This window comes from Pararge aegeria, chromosome 17 (genome assembly GCF_905163445.1).
Source record: "Pararge aegeria chromosome 17, ilParAegt1.1, whole genome shotgun sequence".
NCBI lineage: Eukaryota > Metazoa > Arthropoda > Insecta > Lepidoptera > Nymphalidae > Pararge > Pararge aegeria.
Window position 1 is genome coordinate 11,371,140 of NC_053196.1, and position 24,967 is coordinate 11,396,106.

Here is a 24,967-nt window from a genome sequence, read left to right on the forward strand (position 1 = left end):
ATCAGCATGACCTATTTTTATTTTTTAGGATACTGTAACGACGTTTCTATGGTCCCTTTACCCTCGCCTCCCTACAAGGAACTCTAACTATTCATCCCTCGGGCGGTGTCTTTGTAAAATGATCTTTCCGTCCCCATTGTTTGCCGTGCACAGTCCAGGGTTAGCTGGGTAATATAATATGTTAACCCTTCACAAATAAGCAGGAAACGGGATAATTTGAAGCGGCAATTAAATGTTTTCTACATATTTCAGCTTCAAAGCGGAAAAATAAGTCGCAGAAATATGTAGCTTTACTTGACACAAGCTTTTAATAACTGAGAAATAAAAATTCTAAAAAATACTTCATGTAATGTTCAGTCTCTGAAATCCTAAAAAAATGATTTTTATAATGAGTATAATTTTGATTTAATCGACTAGCTTTTAATCTTAGCCTGTCAGGCAACTTAATTATATAAGGTAATGGCAGTATGCCTCCGCTCGTAGCCCTGGGTTATCATCATCATTCCACCTCTCAGAATGAGAAGGGTGTAGGCCGCATTCCACCACGCTTTTCCTAGGCTTAAACCGCATCCGTGCCGTGAGTAGTAAAAAAATAAATAAATAAATTTAATATGACAACACACACATCGCCATCTTGTCCGAAAGTAAGCGTAGCTTGTGTTATGGGTATTAAGATGACTGATGAATATGTTTATGAATAATAAACATGTTAGCAAAACTGCCTTTGTATGCACATTTGGTTAAAGATAAAAAGCTATGTTTGCTCAGACTGGTCAAAATTATGTAAAATCTGTGGTCGGTATAAGTTGGAGTAGGAATTTTAAATGACTGGAACCCAGATCAAAAAGGAAGGTCATTTAAAATGGCGGGAAAAATAGAGGTACAGAAGAGTACGGGCAGAAGTGCCTAGGGAAGATTGAAGAAGTTATCTCTTTGTAGTTACTTAAAAGTGTGCTATAAGTTTTGATAGATTGACGTTTGAGTTTATAATGTGCTACACTGTAATTAGAGATACAAAAACGATTTAACGTTGTAAGATATGAATATGGGGTTTCTTTTAAACATATAAAATACAAATAAACACCCAGACTCTGAAAATATTCATGTTCATCACTCAAACATTTTCTAGTTGTGGGAATCGAACCCACAGCCTCGGACTCCGAAAGTGGGGTTTCTGCCCACTGCGCCAGTCGGCAATTACATTTAGAAACCTACCTAGTAATGCCGCGAACCTAGATGACGATGATGCTTTAATTAGGTTCCTACTTAATAACATCTCACTGAATCCCAACCTAACCAAGTACCTACTAATTACTATACAATATAATCATTGTACCTGCCGTAAATTCATCAGCATTAACCCCTCATGTGCAGTTATGTTTCAATAGACAGGGATCAACATTGGAGGCGATATGCGTTCTCACGGTGATTGACTTACCTAATGAGAACGGTCCGGCACTTCGGACTGCGTTTATACTAAGACACACGATTTTATGGCAGGTGTATACCCAATGGCGTGCATAGAGGGTATGCACAGTAATGAAGAAAATCTCCAGTACGAATTATAAAAAACTTGAGGCATTATAAAAATAGTTAAAGTCAAAGTCAAAGTCAAATGCCTGGAGCCTTCTTTTAAGGGTAGCATTACTACCCCTGAGAAGACATCGCTCTTCCATAACAAAAAATAAACATATAAACGAGGGTAGGTATACAAACAAAAATATTTATGTTGATATTAGAAATAATAGACATGTTACATAGCGGAAGATAAGTTAACTAAAAAATAAAAATTAACGAAAAATTACATTACAATATATTTAAAGTGCGTGCGTGTTTGTGAGTACGCGTGTGGTGTGTGTATGTGTGTGTTAACCTCTATAATTATATTCAGCTTCTAGCTCGTACTGGAGATTTACTTAATTTTATATTATCTGCCTCTGTGCATACCCTGTATGTACGCGACTGTGTATACCTATGTAAAAAGCGATGATAACCTAGCCTTTCAGGCAGAGACTGAGTGCGATCTGGCACGCTCTAACTTTTCGAAGTTATGTGCTTTTTTAATACAAGGAATTTTAAATATCTCTTGCTTTAACTGTGGGGAAAAATATCGTGAAGACATCTGCATGTCTGAGAGTTTCCATAAGGTGGTTTACTAATCCGCACTGGGCTAGCTTGGTACTACGGCCTAAGCCCTGCACATTCTGAAAAGAGGAGAGGAATAGACGTAGTTGATGCCCCTTGGACTGGTACAAAGCGTTTGGCTTCCTCGTTCCTAATTTGCACCGCAAAAATCCTTCCAACTTCCGTTTTCCCCGAAACCTATAATATAAGTTCCTTCAAATCAAGAGTGAATAGGCATCTCCTAGGCAAGCGCACTCCATCTTAGGCCGCATCATCACTTATTTTCGGGTGTGATTGCGGTCAAGCGCTAGACGGCATTAAAAAAAAAAGACTCATGCCCTGTATTGGGCCTACTGTTCATGGGCCAAAGTTTTACACTTTCCATCAGGTAGGCCTACTTGGTCCGCCAATTATAACTATATAAACATATAAATTAAAAAAAACTCCGACTGACAATATAATATATAATAATTGGTGGCGGCCATCTTGGATTTGAAATGTATCATAGTTTATAGTAATATAGTAGTCCTTTATTGAGGGAGTTGTGGAAAAATATGTAAATCGCCATTTTGTAGCGACTTTCATCAAAGCAGAACACTTCCGACATATTTATCTATCAAACAAAAAAAAAAACAAAATCAACATCGCTTCATCCGTTCGATAGCCACGATGCTACAGGTACACACACACAAACACACAGACACGTTAAACTTATAACACCCCCTTGTTTTTTCGTCGGGGGTTAAAAAAAGGAGGTAAATGTACCCGACATTTTAGTCGCAATGTAAACCTAGTTCCATATCCGCATATAGCAGCTAATATATGCAGTTGTAGCTCGTTAAACCGTAATATAGGGCTGTGATACTATGTATGGCTATAAGCTTAGACTGGGTGCAATATTGTAGCGACACATGTATACACGGTGATTGGTTCCCGTAATGAAGACAGTTCAACGCCTTTTGGGAATGTGTATTACAGCCGAATAAAGCCGAACTGTTATATAATCTTCATCCGCAGACTAGAAATGTTACCGTCGTCGGTGGTAAAGTCACCACAAAGACTTACCAAAAGCTGATAAACTAAACGCGTTCTTTGCACTCGTTTATGACGGTCCATTACAAATCCCGTGGGAATCGTTTTGTCCTGGGCTAAAAGTGTATGTCTATATTTCATAAATTTTCATCAGTTGTTCAAGTACCAATAATACTAACTACGCTTTCTTTGGGACTAGCTGGCGATGGCGAATTATTACGACAATTATCATATCAACCCTCTACCGACCCACTACAGAGCACAGGTTTTCCTTTCGGAATGAAAAGGGGTTAGGTAGTATTCTACCAAGCAGGCCAAGTGCAGATTGTAGACTTCACACGCCGTTGATAACATTATGGAGAACTCTCAGGCATGCAGGTTTCCTCACGATGTTTACCTTCACCGTTTAAAGCAAACAATATTTGAATTGCTTAAATTAAAACGTACATAACTCCGAAAAGTCAGAGGTGCGTGCTCGAACGCTGTCTCCACAAAAGGAAAGCCGATACCTTACCCAATAGGCTATCACCGCTAGGCTGGTTATAAATAAATTATTACGAAAATACATTGTCGTAATTATTGGTTTATTATTAAATTAAACCCAATCAATCTTGCTAAAACCTGATTAAAAAAATCTCTTACTCACTCCCACCTAGTTAGCGCAACAAAACAGTTTAATTCCATCAACAAAAGCACACGCTCTTCGACTGGGGACGCTGATCGAACTGTCTCCTGGGTATAAATTGATTTAAAATTATACGAAAAAGCGCAACGTAACCGTTTGAATGACAGGTTGATAAGAGAATTTTAGGCTCCCCGTACACACTTATTCACAATAATACTATTGACAATATTCTACATATTAACAATCAATCAGGTCGTATTCCACCTCGCTGGCCCAGTGCGTATTTGACTCCACAGACCTTTTGAGAACATTGATGTTTACCTTCACCGTTGAAGCCAGTAATATTTTTTGCTTAAAACGCACATACTGAATAGTTAGAGGTGTGAGCTGTCATTCCGACTCGGCCCCCCGAAAGTGAAGTTCAGAGACTTTAGAGGTACATTATTTACTGTCTCTAAACCTTTTCTGTGAAATCGAAACGCTAATAATTTTTGACTATAGTTTTTACTGAAAGAAATCAGATTCAGCCCTAATACCACATGCAAGAGTAAAATCAAGTGACTGCAGTCACTTTATTAGGTACGCGTCGCGTAGCGTATGCACATGCATATTTCGGTCTTTTATCTTCAATAGGGTTTTCATAACTAAACACTGAGAATGTTTTGAATAACTTTGTATGGAAAAATTAAAATGCTTTTTTTTAATTTACAATGTATACAGGATGATTCCTTATGAAATATAATTATGCACCCTTCAATAGTATTTTGTAGTTCCGTTACAAGTTGTATATACTTTAAATATGTGTAGAGTAAATTTTGGTGTTCTATTAGTCGTGTAAAATTCACTACCCTCAAAATTCAGTATTATATCTGGAATATTATGTCCCAAAACGGAACCATTTTATAAACTCGAAGTAGGTACCTCTGCGCCGGACACTGAAGGTATTACGGTCTTACTGTATTTGCCTACTCACCGCTCCCTGTTTACTCAGTAAGGCTCCCATTTAACAAGTTAGAGGAAACCTCCGGGATGACAAAGCTGCGTCTCATTTGGGCTTAATGTTAAGCAAACATTCCGATTTCATAAAATATATCTTTCTACGCCATAATATTTATTGCTTCTCATATCGTAGTAAGTATGAAGTATGAAAAGTATAGCCACAGATCAGACTTTAATTTATAAGTTACAATAATTACAAACTAAAATTAATATTTACAATAAATATAAGTCGTCTAACTGTTCACTTATGGGCATGGTACCCAAAATGCTGGCGCTATTGCCCCTTTGAATTGCTAGACTTAATATAAGCGCCAGCTCTTGGGTCACCAGACGTCATTACCAATTTTAGGGACACGATGTTAATAACATTTTTCATGTCCGAAGACCATGGGCCCAGAGTCTCAAACGCAAGCGCCGCAAAAACGTAGTATTTAGAAATAAAAGAGTATTTACGGCATTTAAGCATTTGTATTCGGCAGCTGCTGCCACTTTTTGGGGCGAAGTATGAAAAGTAGTTGAAGAAATTACAAATTACACCGTACAGATTCTCCTGCTTTTCGCGGAGTATACCAAAAGCTTAATCTAATATGATTACCCAGTTTCCTTTGTTATTGCTAACCATTTGCTAACTCTATACCAGCTATAGGCGATGGCGCGACGCGGCGTCCGCGACTATAAAATTTCACGCAACATAAAGTAAAAACACACCCCATGGTTATATCCCGACCACACACGCAAGACCTATCATTTCCATCCGGATCCTTTTAAATGACGTCATAACTAGGAAGTGCGAGGTGTCTCTCGTTCTGGTGCATAAAACACATTTCGTTAGTCCGGATATCGTCGAAGTTGTGGATAACAACGTGAACTACAACTATCAAAAGTGTCGTTTTAGGTTTGATGTTCATCTCCTTATTTATCTATCTATATGAATAAATGAAATTAAAGTAAGTAGGTATCTATATATGACTGTGATTTTGAAATAATTGCCTCATAATATAAGTGAGCTTATAATACCATATCAAATCAATGAATAATATGATCGTATTAAAAATTTAACGGTAGCATAACTTTATAATTCGTTTTTGAAATTTTTGTTTCTCTGTGATGTCGACTGTCGGATAAAATTGCATGTGAGTTTTATTTATTTATTGAATAAACAGTTGCTTTTATTAGCTTATAATTTATTTAACACTACGTTAGGTTTTTTTAGCATTAATTTATTTAACATTAGCCTAGCCCGCAGATTCGCTAAATCTGATTTTTGTACCAGTGGTAATAGAGCTTTTTTTTTATATGTTCGTGCTTATTTTTGCCGCCAAGCACAAATGGTTGCAATGCTGTGTTCCAGTCTGAAGGGCATGGTTGCCGGTGCAATCACAGACATAACTTAACTCCTCAGGTTGATGGACACAAGGTGATAAGTTGCAGTAGGTACGTATTCCTTGCATGCCCTGCGAAGTGTTCCTCTAATTGTTTCACAAACTATACGGCGGGCAATCTGCATGGCCCATCAATAAAAAAATGTAAACCCCTCTTTTGGGGACAAAAAGGGAGGTTTTTTCTAAAATATTTTTTTTACAATTGCCTACATAACGTTGATAATAGCTAACGTATGCCAAATTTCAATCCGATCCATCCAGTTGTATGACTTGGGCGTCTGGAAATCATTTAGCTAGTCACCTAATTTGTCATCTTGATTAATACTTTTACTAGCTTCTGCCCGCATCTTCGTCTGCATGGACTTTAGAACTGGGTCTAAAGCTTCGCTCGTTAGCCTCGTTTATTCTACAACGGGAGCTATTTGAGAGATCGGTATAGAAAGTACACATCCTTTTCCATAGCATACCAAATTTCAAAGTTGTCTGCCCGCGCCTTAGCTCGTAAAGTTTTTAATACTCCCACGGGAACTCTCTTATTTTCATTGATAAAAGGTAGGCTTTTCTTCTTTTCCATGTCAAAGGCTACATGCATACCAAATTTCATCCAAATCCGTTCAGCCGTTTTTGCGAGATTGAGTAACTAACATCCACACTTTTACATTTACAATATTAGTAGGATAGTAGGATAAGTAGGATAGTAGGGTTAATACAGATTATGCTTTCGGGTCAGATAAGGCACATTTAAAATAACTAAGATCTAAAATTAAAATCTAAAATAGATTCATAGAAGCAATAAATTGAAGCTCCAACATCAATATTTAACAGATATAACTTCGTGTTATTAAGTCTTACGAGAGTAGGTAAACACTGTAGTACCTACTGGCATTTAAGTAACTAACTTCCGATATTTTAATAATTTCTTGCTACGGGCAATTTTTGAATAGTAGATTTTATAAAACAGACGGCTTATTTATTGTATTACGAAAGATGTAAAATAATGCACGTTGGCATATGTGTGAGCAAAATTTTAAACTACATATTGTTTAAGGATACCTACTGTTTTAATTTTGACGGCCGATTGGTGCAGTAGGCAGCGAACCCGCTTTCTGAGCCCAAGGCTGTGGGTTCGATAATAATAATAATATTGTTCGATATAAATATAATAAATATACTACGACAATACACACATCGCCATCTAGCCCCGAAGTAAGTCTAGTCCCCAAAGTAAGTCTAGTCTATCTGTATATATAATAAGAATTCATGAAAATATTCATCAGTCATCTTCCAGAAAAATATAAAGACATTTGTAAAAATATAAATAATTCCCGCGTTCTTTTTCCGTAAACCATTACGGTTTTTTACAAATCCCATGGAAACCGTTAGTTTCTCTGGGATAAAGGAGCTATGACAAAAATCAAGTTGTTTCCGTTGCTAGTTGGCGACAATGGAGGACAAATTAACAAAATTCCAAAAAAAAAAAAAACAAAATTCATTTATTTAAAGTAGGCCTAATATAAGCAGTTTCGAAACGTGAAGTCTGTTGACAGATTCTACCGGGAAGAAGCCGGCAAGAAACTCAGCAGTTGCTCTTCTTCAACGTCTACTGTTTACATTTTACATTACATGCATATACATTTTAGTAAGGATGCCATTGTTTCAAAACGTTAAAATGAAAGCTAAAAGCGTCTTTATCTCTCTAAATCTTAATGTTAAGATTAAAGTATCCGCACAGAATCGATAACGGCTCAAAATATCACGTATCGCATCACCCCTTCGGCTAACAACTTCCAACTTGTCGACAACTTCAGCCTCTCGGATATATTGGGAATATAAATATCCTCCAGCCAGCCCTTTCTCAGCCACTTAAGACGTTCGACGCAGACCCTTATGCCCTTTACATGTACTTAAGGAAACATCTATTTTGAGTTACAACTCTAGATGTCCCCATGGGAAAATGCGCATTTGAAAACTTAATTTCGTTGGAAAATTTTCTGACAGGAAGGTCTGTCCGGCCTTTGGAGGTCTCGATAAAAATTTGTTTTTGTGATTTAGTATGACCATTTTGTTTTTGTGATTTAGTATGACAATTCTATTATTACGTGTATATGTTGTAATTTATAAATTGGTATTTATACAGACGTTCTAGTTTTTTTGGTGATCTTGAAGTGTATGTACATTTTTAAATAATTTAACTTCACGATTGGGAGATTGTTTTAGTGTTTCAAGTATTTTCTATACGCAAATAAATGCACCTAATGGAAAATTTTATTATTAATTAGGATTTTTAAAGTATGCTCAAATTGTCGATGGAAGTAATTGTTATGTTTATTTATTAAAATTTTGAATTGAAATTTTATTTAAAATAGATTTGTAAGATTAATATGTATATGCTATATCGTTTCAACAATAACATATTTAATAATGTATTTGACATATTTTATATAAGGTTTTTCGGTTCTTCTCTGTAAAAAACGGTATTCGGTTATATCAGTGATTCCTTATGAAATATACTCATGCACCCTTAAACAATATTTAATAATTCGATTACTCGGTGTAGAGATATATTTATCTCTATTTTTATAACTCCATTTTAGGACTTTTGAAGAAACTCCGGTGCGTATATATTTATAGCCGTCTACCACTGAGAATGAGAATTTAGAGCCAACCAACCGTATTTTGACGTGACAACGTCTTATAAATTGGTTTGCCGGGTGACACTTCAAGAAACTGCGTTACGCTCCGCTCACGTTATCCGCTCACAATGAGAGCGAGTGAGAGGCACGCGTCCCTTCCACTCGGGCATGGTTAGCCCGCCTAAGAGCGAGAGAGACAGACATAAAAAGTGAAAGGCACGCGTCCCTTTGTAGTAAACGCTGTTTCATTGTACGCAAATGTATTGCAAGTTATTGTATGTATATTTGTATATAAATACGTATGTATGTGTAAAGGTAAAAATAAAATTTTGTTAATATGAAATTCAGTGCGAGATTCTTTGTATAAATTAATGTTTTAAATATAATTCTTTGTATAAATAAATGTTTTAAATTGTTACTATTATTTCATCCTTCTTCCTACTATACGAATGAATATTCACATTAAAATTATTTTACCACTCAAAGTCGTTGTCACGTAAAACTTTCGCCCGTATACCGACTTTACAGGCAACCAATTTTTTCCCCAATTCCATTAATAACAATAAAACAATAAGAACCTACTTACATCGATAAATCTGAGCGGGTCATTCAAAGGTCAAACCCCCGTGCGCCCTCATTTTGCGTCATTGCAGATTCTATTGTTGGATATTAATTCTTGTATCCTTTTATCTCCTCTATGTGTGCAGACGAGCGTTTAATTCAATAACGTCCACGAGTTAGTAAGATTTTATACAATATTTGCACCTACGATGGAAAGAAGATGGAGTGTTTTGGTTGCAAATTATTTTTTTGTTTGCTGACTAACATTTCATAAAGAAGTTATGTTTAAGTGATCGTTATAAGTTATAATTGACAGACAGGGTTATGATGTAGAGCAGAAAACTTCTCTGCTTAGGACAGCATCAGCATCATATTTATTATAAGGTGCTAATAATAATATAATGGGAACGACCGGAATCTATGGCTTACATATTTCTCCTTTACGGAGAGATCTGCAAGCCATAGGTCCCGGTTACTGATAGCCTGGGTTACTGATATAGAATACTATTTATCTGCTAAGCCGCGGGTAATAGCTAGTAGTCCATTTTTAGCCACGATTGCCATGTTTTTTTTAAATTTTTATTCCACTACAAGTTAGCCCTTGACTGCAATCTCACCTGGTGGTAAGTGATGATGCAGTCTAAGATGGTAGTGGGCTAAACTGTTAGAGGTTATGGTAGTCATACCGGAACACTAATTCGCTTAGCGGTCCGTCTTTGTCAGTAGGGTGGTAACTAGCCACAGCCAAAGCCTCCCACAAGACCAGACAAGAGAAAATTTTGAAATAATAAATTCCCAATTGCCCGTGGAAATCGCACCCGGGACCTCCTACTTAAATTTACAGCGCTCACCGCTGCGCCAGGGAGGTCGTCCGAGTGGATTAGTGGACTTCACACTTTGAGAACATTATGGAGACCTTTCAGGGCTCCGGCATGCAGGTTTCCTCACGATGTTTCCCTCCACCGTTAAAGCAAGTGATATTTAATTGATAAAAATCACTTGCTTTAACGGTGGACGATAAACTGAAACCGAAGTCCTAATCACTACCGGCTAAGTTTGTTGTGGGCTTCTTATTAGACCAGGACGCGTTTGGAACCCTCGTAGCTTTAGTTTTAAGTTTACGAATATGGCTATCGCCATGAATTACACTACCGTGTAATTCTTATGTACGTGCCACCTATGGACCTACTTGAATAAAGATATTTTTGACTTTGACTTTAACTACACACATATAGATAGCTCTCGGAAAAGATGCCGCATTAGTACTTCCTTTATACATCTAAGTCCGGACATCGGACTCAAACGCCACTTATGTTAAAGTGTGCAAGTTTTTCTATAACCGAGGGGTCGAGCCATGCTCGCTGTAGTGTTAAATTAGCGAGCACTGACGACTGAGCACGATATATGTACTAACAAATATTTTTTCATGTGTTAATGCTGAAATTACGTGATCGTGTAATGGTTAAAGTTATGTTCTCAACGGCGAGTGAAGTCTAGCAATCCGCACTTGGCAAAGCTTGGTAGACTACGGCCTTTAAACCCTTCTCACTCTGAGAGGAGAGACCCGAGCCCTGTACTGGGCCGGTAGTGGGCTGATGATGATGGTGATGATGATGATGATACCTGTTATTATTGACTCAGTTGTTTTTTTTTGGAGTATATGGTTTTGTAGAAAGAACGTTCGAGCGGTTTTGTTAATTTCTTTCGTAAAGAGGAATGTTCACGCAAATGACTCTCTTACTTCTGTAAACTTTTGTATGTGTGCATGTAATATATAACTTCAAAACTACTTCACCAAATTTAACTATAAATTACAATTTATTACTATATTATTTTAAACTAGCTATTGCCCTATTTTGTTGGTGTTCTAAAAAAAATAAAAGTATTCAGTATCACTAAGCCTTAAATGAGGGGTTTGTTGCTGTCCGCTGAGGATTTCTGTCCTCCATCTCCAACCACAGTTTGGGCAAAATTAAACACATATTATAACCTCTATCGTACAAAAATAGTTATTTAAATCGGTTATAATTAGTCGGAGTTATGGTGTAAAATCGTCAAACACTTTCATGCCCTCTCCCAAAGGAATTGAGCTTTATGTCGGGATAAATTATATTCTATATTACTTCTAACGCTCCCAAGAATATGTGTACAAAGTTTCATGAGGATCGGTTAAGTAGTTTTTGCGTGAAAGCGTAACAAACAAACTTATATTAACATTTATAATATTAGTAGGATAGGATAGGATAGGATAGGATAGGAAAGGATAGAGAGGATAGGATAGGATATTTATTATAAGGTGATAATGATAATATAAAGGACCTATGGCTTACATATCTCTAAGTAGTAACAATTCAATATAACATTTGTATAGCAAGCCTTAATACTATATATCATCACCATCATAATATCAACCGATTGACGGACCGATTACTGGACATACTTAGGTCTTTTGTACAAAAAAACTTACGTAAATACGGTTTGGGGCCGCTTGTTTCCATTCCAGCGGCTCTCAGCGACTCGCTTAGTGCCGTCCATCTACCTCGTTGGGAAGAACCAAAACACTAAATAGATACTACAAAGATCTTCAGTCAGATCAGTCTTTGATAAATATATAAAAAAATGTAGAGCCATATATCTATCTCATAAAATTAACCTTCAATAAGGAATTGTAATTAAGCGGTGATAGTGCATTAAGCAGGAGCTCGACTTCCCTATCGGGGGGCTGAGTTCAAATCCCAGCACGCACCTCTAACTTTTCTAGGTTATGTGTGTTTTAAGTAATTAAAATATCACTTGCTTCAACGGTGAAGAAAAACATCTTGAGGAAACCTGCATGCCTGAGAGTTCTATATAATGTTCTCAAAGGTGTGTGGAGTCCATCGTGCGTGGTGGACTACGGCCTTAACCCTTTCTCAATGTGGGAGGAGACCTATGCTCGGTAGTGGGCCGAAAATGGGTTGATATGATGAAATAATTGTACGACGTAATACTATTAAAAATAAAAAGGTATTTTACAATTGTCATTATTAGGCATAGAATTGAAATTTCAAAGTGAAGGAAAACATCGTGTTGAATACTGCATGCCTGAGAGCATCTTCTTGTGGCCAGCGTGGTGGACTAAGGCCTAAACTCTTTTTGTTCTGAGAAGTGACCCTTGCCCTGTAAATTTACCGGTAATATGTTGATAGTGATGCTGATGATGTAAACGCCCTTCAGACCGGATAAGCATGGTGATGGTATTTCTCCAAACGAGTTTTGCCACTAAAAGTCCTACTTTTACTTTAATATTGTGATCATTATCAGTACAACAACGTCTAGCTACATCCCTACTAATATTATAAATGTGAATGTATGTTTGTTACGCTTTCATGCAAAAACTATTAAACCGATCATCACGAACCTTTGTACATATATTTCTGAAGGTATTAGAAGTAATATAGGAATAGAAATTAAGCTCAGTTCCCTTGGGAGAGGGGACGAAGGTATTTGGCGATTTTAGACCAGGCTTAGCTATCCGAAATACATAAAATGCCGCCCCATTTATGAGGCACATGTCTTTCGAAAAACAAAAGCGAACGAAGTCGCGGGCAACAGCTAGTAATATAATAAAGATATTATTACAGTTATTGCAACGCATTCCTGGAGCTGCATAACTCAAATAGCTCGCCACGGTCGCGGGAACGCTTGGCGCGCGCCGCCGCGCGAATTCTGTCGCGTGCCACCATCGCGAATCATCGTCATCTGTACTATTGATGGTATGCCATACCTTGTTTGATACATCCAATTTCTTAAGCGGTTCTGACCTCTAATATTAGCTTTGATAGCATCGTGGTTAGGGCTTCCGTTTCACTTTCAGGGAGACAGAGTTCGATTCGCGGCACGCACCTTAAAATTTTTATTTTTTATTTGACATAAAAATATTCATCTATCTGGATGCCCTGGACACGCGAATCGAAATTAGGACTGTGTCCTCCTTACTGTTTCTTTTCTTGTATGTTATACATGCAATAAAGTGTTTCTTCTTCTTCTTTTTTATTATTTTTATTCAGTGCTTTTACCAACACTTGGAAAAGTACTATAGGCACGCGTAGCGAAGGTACTATGCACGTGTCGGTCTTTTATCTACAATAGGGTTGTCATAAGTAAACACTTTGAAGAATGTTTTGAATTCGTTTGTATGGAAAAATAAATATTCTTCTTTATATGATTTAATATTATTACACGGTGATTCGTTATGAAATATACTTATGCACCCTTCAATATTATTTCTTAATTATGTGACACGTTTTACATTCGATCTCAGAATGTGAGGATCTTGTTATTATAAGAAACAAACTAAGGCTGACATCAATACAGTCTACTTTGGCTTTGAGCCTATTTTACATTATGTTAATTGTACTAGTGCCGAAATTACATTCTAAATGCGTGTCACGAGATACCAAAAGCATCAGTAGGTATCGGATCCGCCATCTGACAGACTAATGTTGCATGCTGCTTAGAACGGCTTAACATGTCGAACTATTATCGTATACCTAATGCAGTGCAATTAGGAGAATGTCTAATCATCGTTTAGTAAACACTGAAAACTTTGTATTATATGTAGTTCAAACGCGAGTTGTAGCCCGCTATGAACATACCGCCATCTTGCGACTACCATTTTCTATTTTAAAATCTTGATTTTTAACAAAACGCGGATACATTTTTTAAAGGTTGTAAATTTATACATATACTCGTAAGTTTAGATAACTGGTCATAGTCATTGTACTTATATAAGAATAAAAAATCAACTTTGTTTTTTTTATTCCACTGCATAAAGTCGTCTAATTTAGTCTATTTAGGTACTCTTTAACAAACGTTCGTGTAAGTATAAATATTTCCTGCAAGTTACCTGCATAAACTGTGTCCATGCAATATTCATTAAATTCGAAGTGTATTTCGAGAAATAGCTACAAAAGTACGAGAGACGCGTCCAACTTAGATACTGAAATATCTTGACTCTGCAGCAGACATCGGCGAAGTTTATATGTGCCGTCCCACGTGTCAACCTCGTGATCAGACCAATAACGTCTGCATACCTCACATGCAGCTAGATATGCGATACCAAACCTAAATTCATCGTGATAAGGAATATACCTGTGTAATAATAAAGTTGTGAGCTATAAAACGTGTCGTATTTCATTTAGCGGCTGGTCAGTAGATTTCATGGTGGCTGTTATATTATGGTAGTGCTTTTCTTTTGACTAAAAAGCACGAGATACTGGTTTCGATTCCCGGTTTAAAATTATTAGGTAAGTACTTATTGGTTATATAGGCTATCGTATGTACCTACTATATAATCGTGTCGCTGGACATTTCTATCAAGAAATTCCAGTAGGTACATATCCGGAAGATTCGTATATCCATCCTCGTGCTCGGATACCATTTAAAGTCATCGGGACAAAGAAATCCCTTTTTCCGAACTGCGGTGGTACCTACTACTTAAAACTTACCTGTGTCGTTAAGCTATCAAACTAACTTGCTTATATTGTTACAAAGGAAATCATACCAAGTCTGAAGAACATTACTCACAAATGCACAACTATCTATAAGTTACAGGCTGTCACTGTCACTTTGACATTACATTAAACTTACTTTGTCAGCCGATCGGTGCAGTGGGCAGTGACCCTGCTTTCTGAGTCCAAGGCTGTAGGTTCTATTCCCACAACAGAAAATTTTTTGTGTGAAGTTAAAATATTTATTAGTAAAATACTTCATAAAAAATATTCATCAGCTGTCCTAGTACCCATAAAACCAGCTACGCTTACATTAGGACTAGATGGAGATGTGTGTATATGTTGTGTAATTTCATTTTTTGAACTTCAATTTTGTTTATTTAGATAAAGATATAAATAAAGTTTATTATAGAAAGTTAGTTCGTTGGTTTGTCCACTTATGCAGTTACTTACGTAATAATTTATAAGTTAAGTAGTAAAGTAAAAAGTGTTAAGCTAATATTATATTCGTCATGTTTTCAGTCTAGAAAATTAACCCAACACGCTATAAAAATGCTATTTTGCCGGTCTTAGCACGCTATTGCGAATAATAAACGGGACCGATGAATTAACTGGTGTGCTTTACTGTCCTCCTTTCAATAAGTTCAATGACTAGGTTCAATTAATCCTGATGTCAAATTATACTTAGTATGACTAACCTATTCATAATTGAAGTTATGTCTATCTTAATCTCATAAAGCCCTGGATATTTTATTTATGCTTAGTAGGAAAACCAAATTCGCGATAGATATTTAAAAACAAGTAGAACTCATTCTTAAAAATTTATTTATTTTGGATTTGATTTATTGCGGATATATTTATAAGCCTGTGGGGCCCGAAAACCGAGTTTCTTAAAGAAGGCAGTATATATCGCGTCGCGTACGTCTATTACTAAACAGCCCTACATAGAAAGCCGACAACATTTCTTGAATAGTTTATCGATCTGATTATAAAAGACAAAGGTCTGAGTGGTATCCACAAGGCTACTATTAGCGTGCACCGTCCGATTGCTATTAAAGGATTAACGTCGGGCACAAAGCGATGGCATTTTGTTCTTGCCCCTTGTCCAGTGTTGCCGCCCCTCCCGCCTCGCCCCTCTTGCCCCTGGCCCCCTTTCAGCCGTAAGCGTCTCGACCCTCAAGACCTTTGTACATTTGCATAGCTTTAGATCGAGCTTAGATTTTTTGCGTTCTTAAAGGATAAAGCATCTTAGATTTCCTTCTAAATATTTAAATTTATTCTAAAGGTTCGCTGTGTTAGTACCTACTAGGATTATTTTAGGTTTTCTTACTGCCGGCAATGGTTTTTTTATGCCACTTCTCGTGGAATGAAAACTAGTCCATTACCGGCCCCCTACGGGTTAAGGACTTAGTCCATTACGCTGACCCAGTGCGGATTGGTGGACTGTCAGATGGTCCACAAACCTTTTTTTTTTCTTATATACTACGACAATACACACATCGCCATCTAGCCCCAAAGTAAGCGTAGCTTGTGTTATGGGTACTAAGGTAGCTGATGAATATTTTTTAAGAATATAATACACATAAGTACTTATAATATACAGATAAACACCCAGCACTGAAAAACATTTATGTTCATCACACAAGCATTTTCCAGTTGTGGGAATCGAACCCACGGCCTTGGACTCAGAGAGCAGGGTCGCTGACCATTGTGCCAGGCGGCCATCGAACGTCGGCTTTGCGAACATTATGGAGAACTCTCAGGAATGCAGGTTTTCTCACGATGTTTTTCTTCACCGTTGAAGCAAGTGATATTAAAGTAATTAAAACGCACGTAACTTAGAAAATTTAGAGTGCTGGGGTTCGAACTCGGCACCCCGAAAGTGAAGTCAATGACCTACCCACTGGGCTATCATCGCTTGAAAATAATAAAAAAATATAAATAGTGATTAAGTTAGTGTATATATTTGCACCGTCCATCAGACGACATTGAAGCCAAGTACTAACCTGGCTTATTCAAAACAACAGAGACACTTCCTCACTCCGCGTATATACCTAGTTATAACTCTCTCTATATCCAGGGGTCCACCGCGCAGTACATCATACCGGAGTCATATCTCACACGCACTTCTCTATTTATCATTTCTTTGTCCACCCCTAGAGATTTATGGAGTCGACATGGCCCTTCGAGATACAATAACTCAAAGAGAGTTTTATTTATTGCCAGTGTGATTTTGTTATCTGGTTACGCGAAAATTGGTACCTTAATATATATGTACACTTTGTCTTAAATTATGTAGGTACAATGAATGTTCTTCTACAACGGTTTGTTTTAAGTTTTAGGCTAGGTATATGGCGACTTAGGGTCTCAGCCCTTGACTGTGTTAACTTAAAGCTAGGACAGACGGACGAATACTAAAACTATTTATTAATCCTCCTAATATGATAAATGTGAATGTGTATATGTTTGTTATTCAAGAAAAGAACGTAGTTACATTTTATCCCGATTTCTTAAGTAGTTCCCGAAGTAAAATCAAAAATTGTATACGAGCTGAGCCGCGGGCACACATCCTATAATAAGAAAAGGATGTACTTTCTATACCGATCTCTCAAATAGTTCCCGTTGTAATAATTGTAAACGAGCGGAGTTTTAGCCTCAATTCTGAAGACCACGCAGACGAAGTCGCTAGTTAAATAAATAAAATCGTAAAAAACCTAATCAATTTAATAAAATATATGGCCAATATGAATTTATACTTGTCAAAAGTTTAATTATTTACCCACTTTATAAAATAACTGTACGATAAAAATTTGCTACCTAAAGATCGACAAAGTATTACTTGGTAGGTAAAGTGTATTAATTAATGGTATTAAACAGTTTGGTTGTATTTTGATACTTTGTTTGGATCTGATTAATTAGTAGGGATAATGTGGAAGAGCTTTCCGAAGTTTGTTGTCTAATAAAGAAAGTTCGTCTTTTTGAAGCTCCGAGCCTCTTTGAAGAGCGGCCGGGATTAGAAAACTCGTCTTTAGTAAATATGTTCTCTTGATGTTCAGTCATTACTTCGATACGTCTCGGAGAATTTTATTTGCCAAGGGCATCAGGTAAGTTATATTTTAATTTGCCGAACTAGCGGCTGACCCCGGCTTTCTTCTATCGATGAATTAGAAAAACCTTAACCGGATTTTTTTCCAAGTTAATAAAGTTTCCGTAGTTTAATCGTTTGTGTGTGTTGGTTTCTCCTTGCTTAACACTCTTAACTAAGCAACCAATCTACTTGCTTGATTTTTGTCGAGAGTAAAATAGGCTACTTTTGGTACTAGAAATACATCTAATTTTGATTCGTAACAATTTTAAAATATAACATATAACCCGAGATTGAAAGGTTCTCAATCTAAAAACGATCCCTATTCAAACAAGCTCTACAATTAATTATTATATTCAAAAAAGAAAAACAAAAAAAGGAAACACGGTAGACTTTATTGCACACCAAGAAAAACATACAACAACAAAACCCCCGACTTACACTTTTGTTATTAGTCACAGTTTATAGTATTCTTGTCAAACTTTTTCATTACATACCCATATTGTAGGAGTTGGAACATATATGAAATCCGCCATTTTGGGGCGGGGGCCGTCATAGACTAATTTTCATTAAACGCGACCAACTAATTCGCCTTTCAAACAAAAAAAAACAAAATCAAAATCAATTCATCCATTCGGTTAATATAATGCCACGGACAACCAAACACACAACAGACCCATACACACACACACACACACAGACAGGTCAAACTTATAACACACGTCCGTTAATAACGACACATTGAAAATATGTTGTACAACTGGGCATTGGCGGCCTTATCGCTAAAAAGCGATCTCTCCCAGGCAACCAAACTGCACAGGATATAATGAGTGAGAAAAGCGTTATGGGTTTACACAACAATATGTTTAATCCCTATCCCTATCCCTATCCCAACTAATATTATAAATGCCAATGTAAGTTTGTTTGTTATCACGCAAAAACTACTTCGTTTCTCTACTAACTTTTCTACTACTAACGATCCTCATGAAACTTAGTACACATATTCTTGGAAGTGTTAGAAGTAATATAAAATACTTTTCATCCCGACATTAAGCTCTGTTCCTTTGGGAGAGGGGATGAGAGTTTTTGACGATTTTACACCATAACTCCGACAAATTATAACCGTTTTAAATAATTATTTTTGTACTAAAGAGGTTATAATTTGTGTAGATCTGATGAATGTGGTTGGAGATAGAGGACAGAACACATCAGCAAACCCCTCATTTAAGGCTTAGCGATACTGAATACTTTAAAAACAAAATCAAACGCAGACGAAGTCGTGGGCAACAGCTAGTATATATAAAAATTAACACAAGAAGAACATAACAAGCAGATTCTTAGTCATTAATTTCACTCTAAAAAAATTGGAAGACTCACTGGTCCAAAATAAGTAGTCCCGATACACGCCCTTATAAATCATAGACACCCCTATCCCTCTTTGGTCGCAAGGGATGAACTTATCCCGTCTTAATACACTGCGTGGAAAAGTAACCTGATCCCGCCGGACAGGGAAATTCACTTACTGCCCAGACTGTGAGGTGTTTTGTATACGAAAAAGCCTTATTTTCAAGGCAATTGATATACACACATATTATACTCTTCACTATAACAAACAACTCAAAGTAAAAAAATACTTCGCGTATTAGTTAGTATTACTTTTTCATTATTATAATAGGTAATTTAAAAGCTTTACTATATTTTAGCTTTATTATAGTAGGAGTAGAACTTGTTGTGACAGAGCTCGTCCAGTGAAACTACTACTGTCATGCTTATTTCTGCCAATAAGCAGCGTTGTTGCGATGCAGTCTTACGGTCACGGCAGGGCATGGTTGCCGGTGTAAATACAAGCATATGAAACTTAACAACTTAACTCGTAGCTATAGTTTTAAATTGACGAATTTAGTTATCGCCATCAACTCACTTCTATGCCATATTTAACATGTGATGTACGCATTAAAAGTGCCATCTATGTGCTGTGCATGTATTTGAATAAAGGAATATTTGGCTTTGACTTGACTTTGACTTTGAACGCGCCTTAGGTTGATGGACACAGGGCGGCACCTTGTAAGACATACCCTTGCTTTGCTCTGTTTATAGGCCATAGTTTTCCGATTTCCGTCAAGTAGGCCATCTACTTGTTATGTTAAATTATGTGAAGCCAGGTATTTTTAATAACACTAAAAGTTAGCTCTTGTCTGTGGCAAGAAATGATGTAGTCTATGGTGGTTGCCGGGCTAGCCTGAGGTGGTAATTACGTTAAATCCCTAATCATTAATCTAGTTTCTGTGAGTGGTAGGAGGCTTTGGCGTGGCTAGGCTATTTATCATTACAATAAAAATTCCGCCCAACATACAAGTAGCTTTACAGAGTGATGGCACTCTGTAAAACTATGTGTGTGCATTTTTCTACCTACGTTTATTTATTTATTTATTTATACTCTTTATTTGCACACAAATAAAAATACAAAAAAAAGAATAAAAGAAAACACAGACAGAAGAAGTATACAAAAGGCGGCCTTATCGCTTCGTAGCGATCTCTTCCAGGCAACCTTAGGATAAGGAAAACAAAAGGATAACATACTGCAGGTTGTGCATATTAAAAAAAAATTCATACTAATAACTACATACTAATACTTAAACTAGATTACACATATAAAATAATACATAATAAATTAAATAATAAAAAATAATAATAAACTAATATATACTATAACATATCATAAATACATTAACAACAGTAAATACTATTACAAGTCGTCTTCAATTCAAACTATAGTGGTTTTTGACAGCTTTCTTAAAAATACAAAGTGTCTTAGACTGCCTTATGTCTATTGGGAGCGCATTCCATAGCGCTATGGCTTGCACTGTAAACGAGTGCTCATAGAACTTAGTTCTATGAAAAGGCGTACTCAGAGTCAGCGCGCGACACGATCTTAAATCAGATTGCACTCCCAGAAAAGTAAACTTCTCCTTAAGATAAGAAGGAGTTTTTAAATGAAATAAAACACAGTACAGAAGCGAAAGTACATGCAAATCCCGGCGACGGCGAATAGGGAGCCACTTGAGTTTTTGTCGAAATTCGGAAACGTGGTCATATTTGCGTAGGCCAAATATGAACCGAATAGCAAGATTTTGGAGACGCTCAAGTTTGTTAATCTGGTCTTCAGTCAAATTAAGAAAGCATGCATCCGCATAATCGAGAATTGAGAGAAGGAGAGAATGGGCTATCATAACTTTGGTTGGGATTGGCAGAACAGCACGTAGGCGTCGCAATGAATGCATTGTCGCAAAAGTTTTCTTACTCAGCTCCTTAATATGCGTTGACCATTATAAATCCTGATCTATTTGAATGCCAAGATCTTTAACGGTGGCACTAAAAGGAATAGCGACACCATTATAAACAATAGAAGGGATGTTCTGCCAATCAACTTTTGAAATCATTCCCGGACTGCCAATAATTATTGATTGTGATTTTGCGGGGTTCACCTTCAGCCCATACTGCTTGCTCCATTCACAGATCAGTGAAAGGTCAACATTAACAGCAGTAATAGCAGAGCCAAGATTTTCAAAAGTTGAGTGGCGATAAATCTGGACATCATCTGCATACATGTGATAGAGAGAAGCTATTTTTTGAGTGATAGAATTAATGAATATGGCAAATAGTAAAGGAGATAACACGCCACCCTGAGGTACCCCGGCCGTAACATCACACCAAGATGAAACGGACTCATCAGTCCGAATGCGTTGTCGACGACCAATGAGGTAACTCCGAAACCAGTCTATCGCCGATGGAGATATGTCAATAGAGCGCAGAAGACTAAGCAAGATATCATAGTCAACGGTATTGAAAGCGTTACTAAAATCAAGCAGAGTCAGAACAGTAAGCTGCTTATTATCCATCGCCCACCGAATGTCATCGGTGACTTTGATCAATGCTGTAACCGTACTATGACCAGGACGAAATCCCGATTGCAAGGGACTAAGAAGATTATTTTTATTAAGAAATAGGCTTAACTGCTTGTAAACTAATTTTTCAAGGACTTTTGACAAGAAAGGTAAAATCGAAATGGGACGGAAATCTGAAAGAGAAACAGGTCTAGCCTTTTTAGGGAGAGGAATAATCTGAGCATTTTTCCACGCATCGGGAAATTTGCTACAACAGATTGAAAAATTCAGAATATGAGTTAAAATGGGAGAAATAACATCAAGAATAGGAATGATCATATTACGGCTAATGCAATCAGTACCGACAGCATTCGAGGCGATGGACATTATACTCTTCTTAACATCACATTCAGAGAAAGACTCGAAGTTAAAAGAGAGAAAGTTTGGAGTTGAGGGAGAAGAAAGAGTTCTAAGTGTATTTTCTTTATCGACACCATCTATTGTATCGGAGGTAGATAAATGTTTGTTCAGGAGTTCAATATCAATGTTAAAAGAAGTCTTATTAGATGATTTACCAACTCCAAGTGACTCGAGAAACTTCCATGTTTTAGCAGTGCTACCACTTTCGACTGACTTATGTATGTGGCGTCGTTGGGCATCTCTACACAATGTATTACAGCGATTCCGTAATTTATGGTACTTTAAACGGTTATCAACCGAGTTATTAACTTTGTATTTGTATTTTGCGGAGTTCTTTTTATTCATTGAGACTTTGATTTCATCCGACAACCACGGTGCTGGCAAGTGCTTCATCTTAATAGATCTTATCGGAGCATGCGTATCATAAAGCTGCGTTACAAGAGTATTAAATATCTCAACCTTCTGATCAATTTTCTGATCAATCAACTTACTTACTTTGTTGTTTACTTGTTCAATCGCGTGAATGTATACTACTAATCTATATATACTTATATATATAATCTACTCTACTACTTAATTTTGACCGGGGGATGCTTTATAATTGATACTGAGTCCGAACAAATTTTTATTTAATTTTTGTCCGTCTGTCTGTCTGTCCGGGCAACACGTGAAACTACTGAACGGATTTAAATAAAATTTTGTATTGTGGTTGCTGGTATCCCGAGTCAACATATATGATACCTTTTATCCCGATAAAAAATAAGTTTCCTCCGGGAAACGGGATGAAAATTTTTATAAATTTTATTTCATAGCTCCGTTAAACTTTAACCGTTTAAAATAATTATTTTTTTGATTTTAAAGTGTATACTATAAAAAATGTAGTGTCTAATTTTAATGAAGATCTGATAAATATTGTCGGAGATAAAGGACATAACTCTTCACAAATACCAGCAAGTAGCAAGGCATATGGGACAACAATCGAATACATGCTCATACTACTTAATATAATAAATGCGAAAGTTTGTGAGGGTGGATGTATGGATGTATGGATGTATGTATGTATTAACATAAATAATGACAACTTATTAAATCAGTATACCAGGTAAAATAATAGTAGGTAAATAGCTAGCCACGATGATTATGTTAGCATCACATCTGGGCCCCAAGTCTGCTATTACAATTGTGTGTCAGTGATCGATCAGTGACTTCATAATTGTCAATTTTGGCATATTTGGTAGTCTGCTAACACAATGGTGTCATTATGGTGTCATTATGATTTTCCGATGGAAAACCACTGACACTTCAATGAACATTTGCTAGTCTGCTGCACAATGACAATTCAATGATCGCACGAATTGGTAGTCTGCTAATATTTTGACAGTTCTATTGATCATTGTGAGACCATTGAGACGCAATTCTGCAGTCATTGCCTTTTAGCAATATTATTGTTGATTACAATTAAATTGTGAAGTGTGAGATCATAATATTCAGATTAAGGTGGAATATTTTTAAGTTGGCTAAGACTATTGATGTTCTTCAATACCATTTGATTAAGCGTAGCAGGCGCCGTCGAGCCCGCAGCTTGCTAAGAAACAATGTAGACTACTTTAGGATATTCCCGATGCGGAATTTATAAAAAAAGGAGTTGCTTGGGAAGCAGACTGTAATGAGTCAAGTGTGGGAGCTCGCTCCACTTAGGCATTCCCAAACCACGGTAAGAAAACAACTTTAATTTTCGTTGCTTTTTAATTAAGTATAGTACCTATATCTCAGAATAAGTTATGATGGCATGGCTGTAATGCTGGTATTTCTGTTGCAGTTACTGGTAGCACTAGCATTTTATGCATCTGGCTCTAAAAAACGATTAACGATTGGGCAGAGAGCCCCCCACAATGTTTCTCAGATCACTGCCTCAAGAGCTGTGGGACAAATAACGGAGGTGCTTAACACCAAATTTAATAAAAAGTGTTAAATGTCCAGAGTGATAAGGATGCTGAAGTGGAGTGATGGATGAAGGAAGAAATTATATTTTACCAGTTATATGCTGAGAACTTTACCAAGAAGAATGCTTTTTCAGCTTCTATGAAAAAAATTACTTCAGATATCATAGATGGGACACATGTGGCAATAATAAGGCCAAATGTTCATGAAAGGCAATATTATAACACTAAGGTATTCCATTCCCTCACTGTTATAATAGTAACTTTAATATTGAACTCATATTTTAATATTATGTGATATATCTAGCCAATAATCTTCAATTTATTTAACAATCTGTGACGCAGATTTAAATATATTGTGCCTGCAACCCAGGCTCTGCTCTTAACTCCAATGTGTGGCAGAGTCACCCACTCAGCCAACACTTAACTCCATTAAATGATAATGGGGCATGAGGTTTTTTTTAGGTATTACTTATTTTAGGTTTTTTTAATTCATTCCAATATAGATTTTTAATCGTCAAGGTTAATATTGGTTGGATTTTCAGGTGAGTTTTTCCTCTGTGGAAAACTATGATGACCACAACTTAAATACTATAGAGGGGAGATATACCACACTACTCTATGCATGAAACTTGTGACTGTATGCAATACAGTAGAGCGCTGTAAAAGTATATTGGAAGAATGTTTCAGGTAAAGTAAATAAAATGCTTTAGATAGCATGTTAGGGTCTCCTAGATTGAAAACTGTAGTAAATCATGTACATAGTTTGATGGTAAAGTGTTTTATTTCC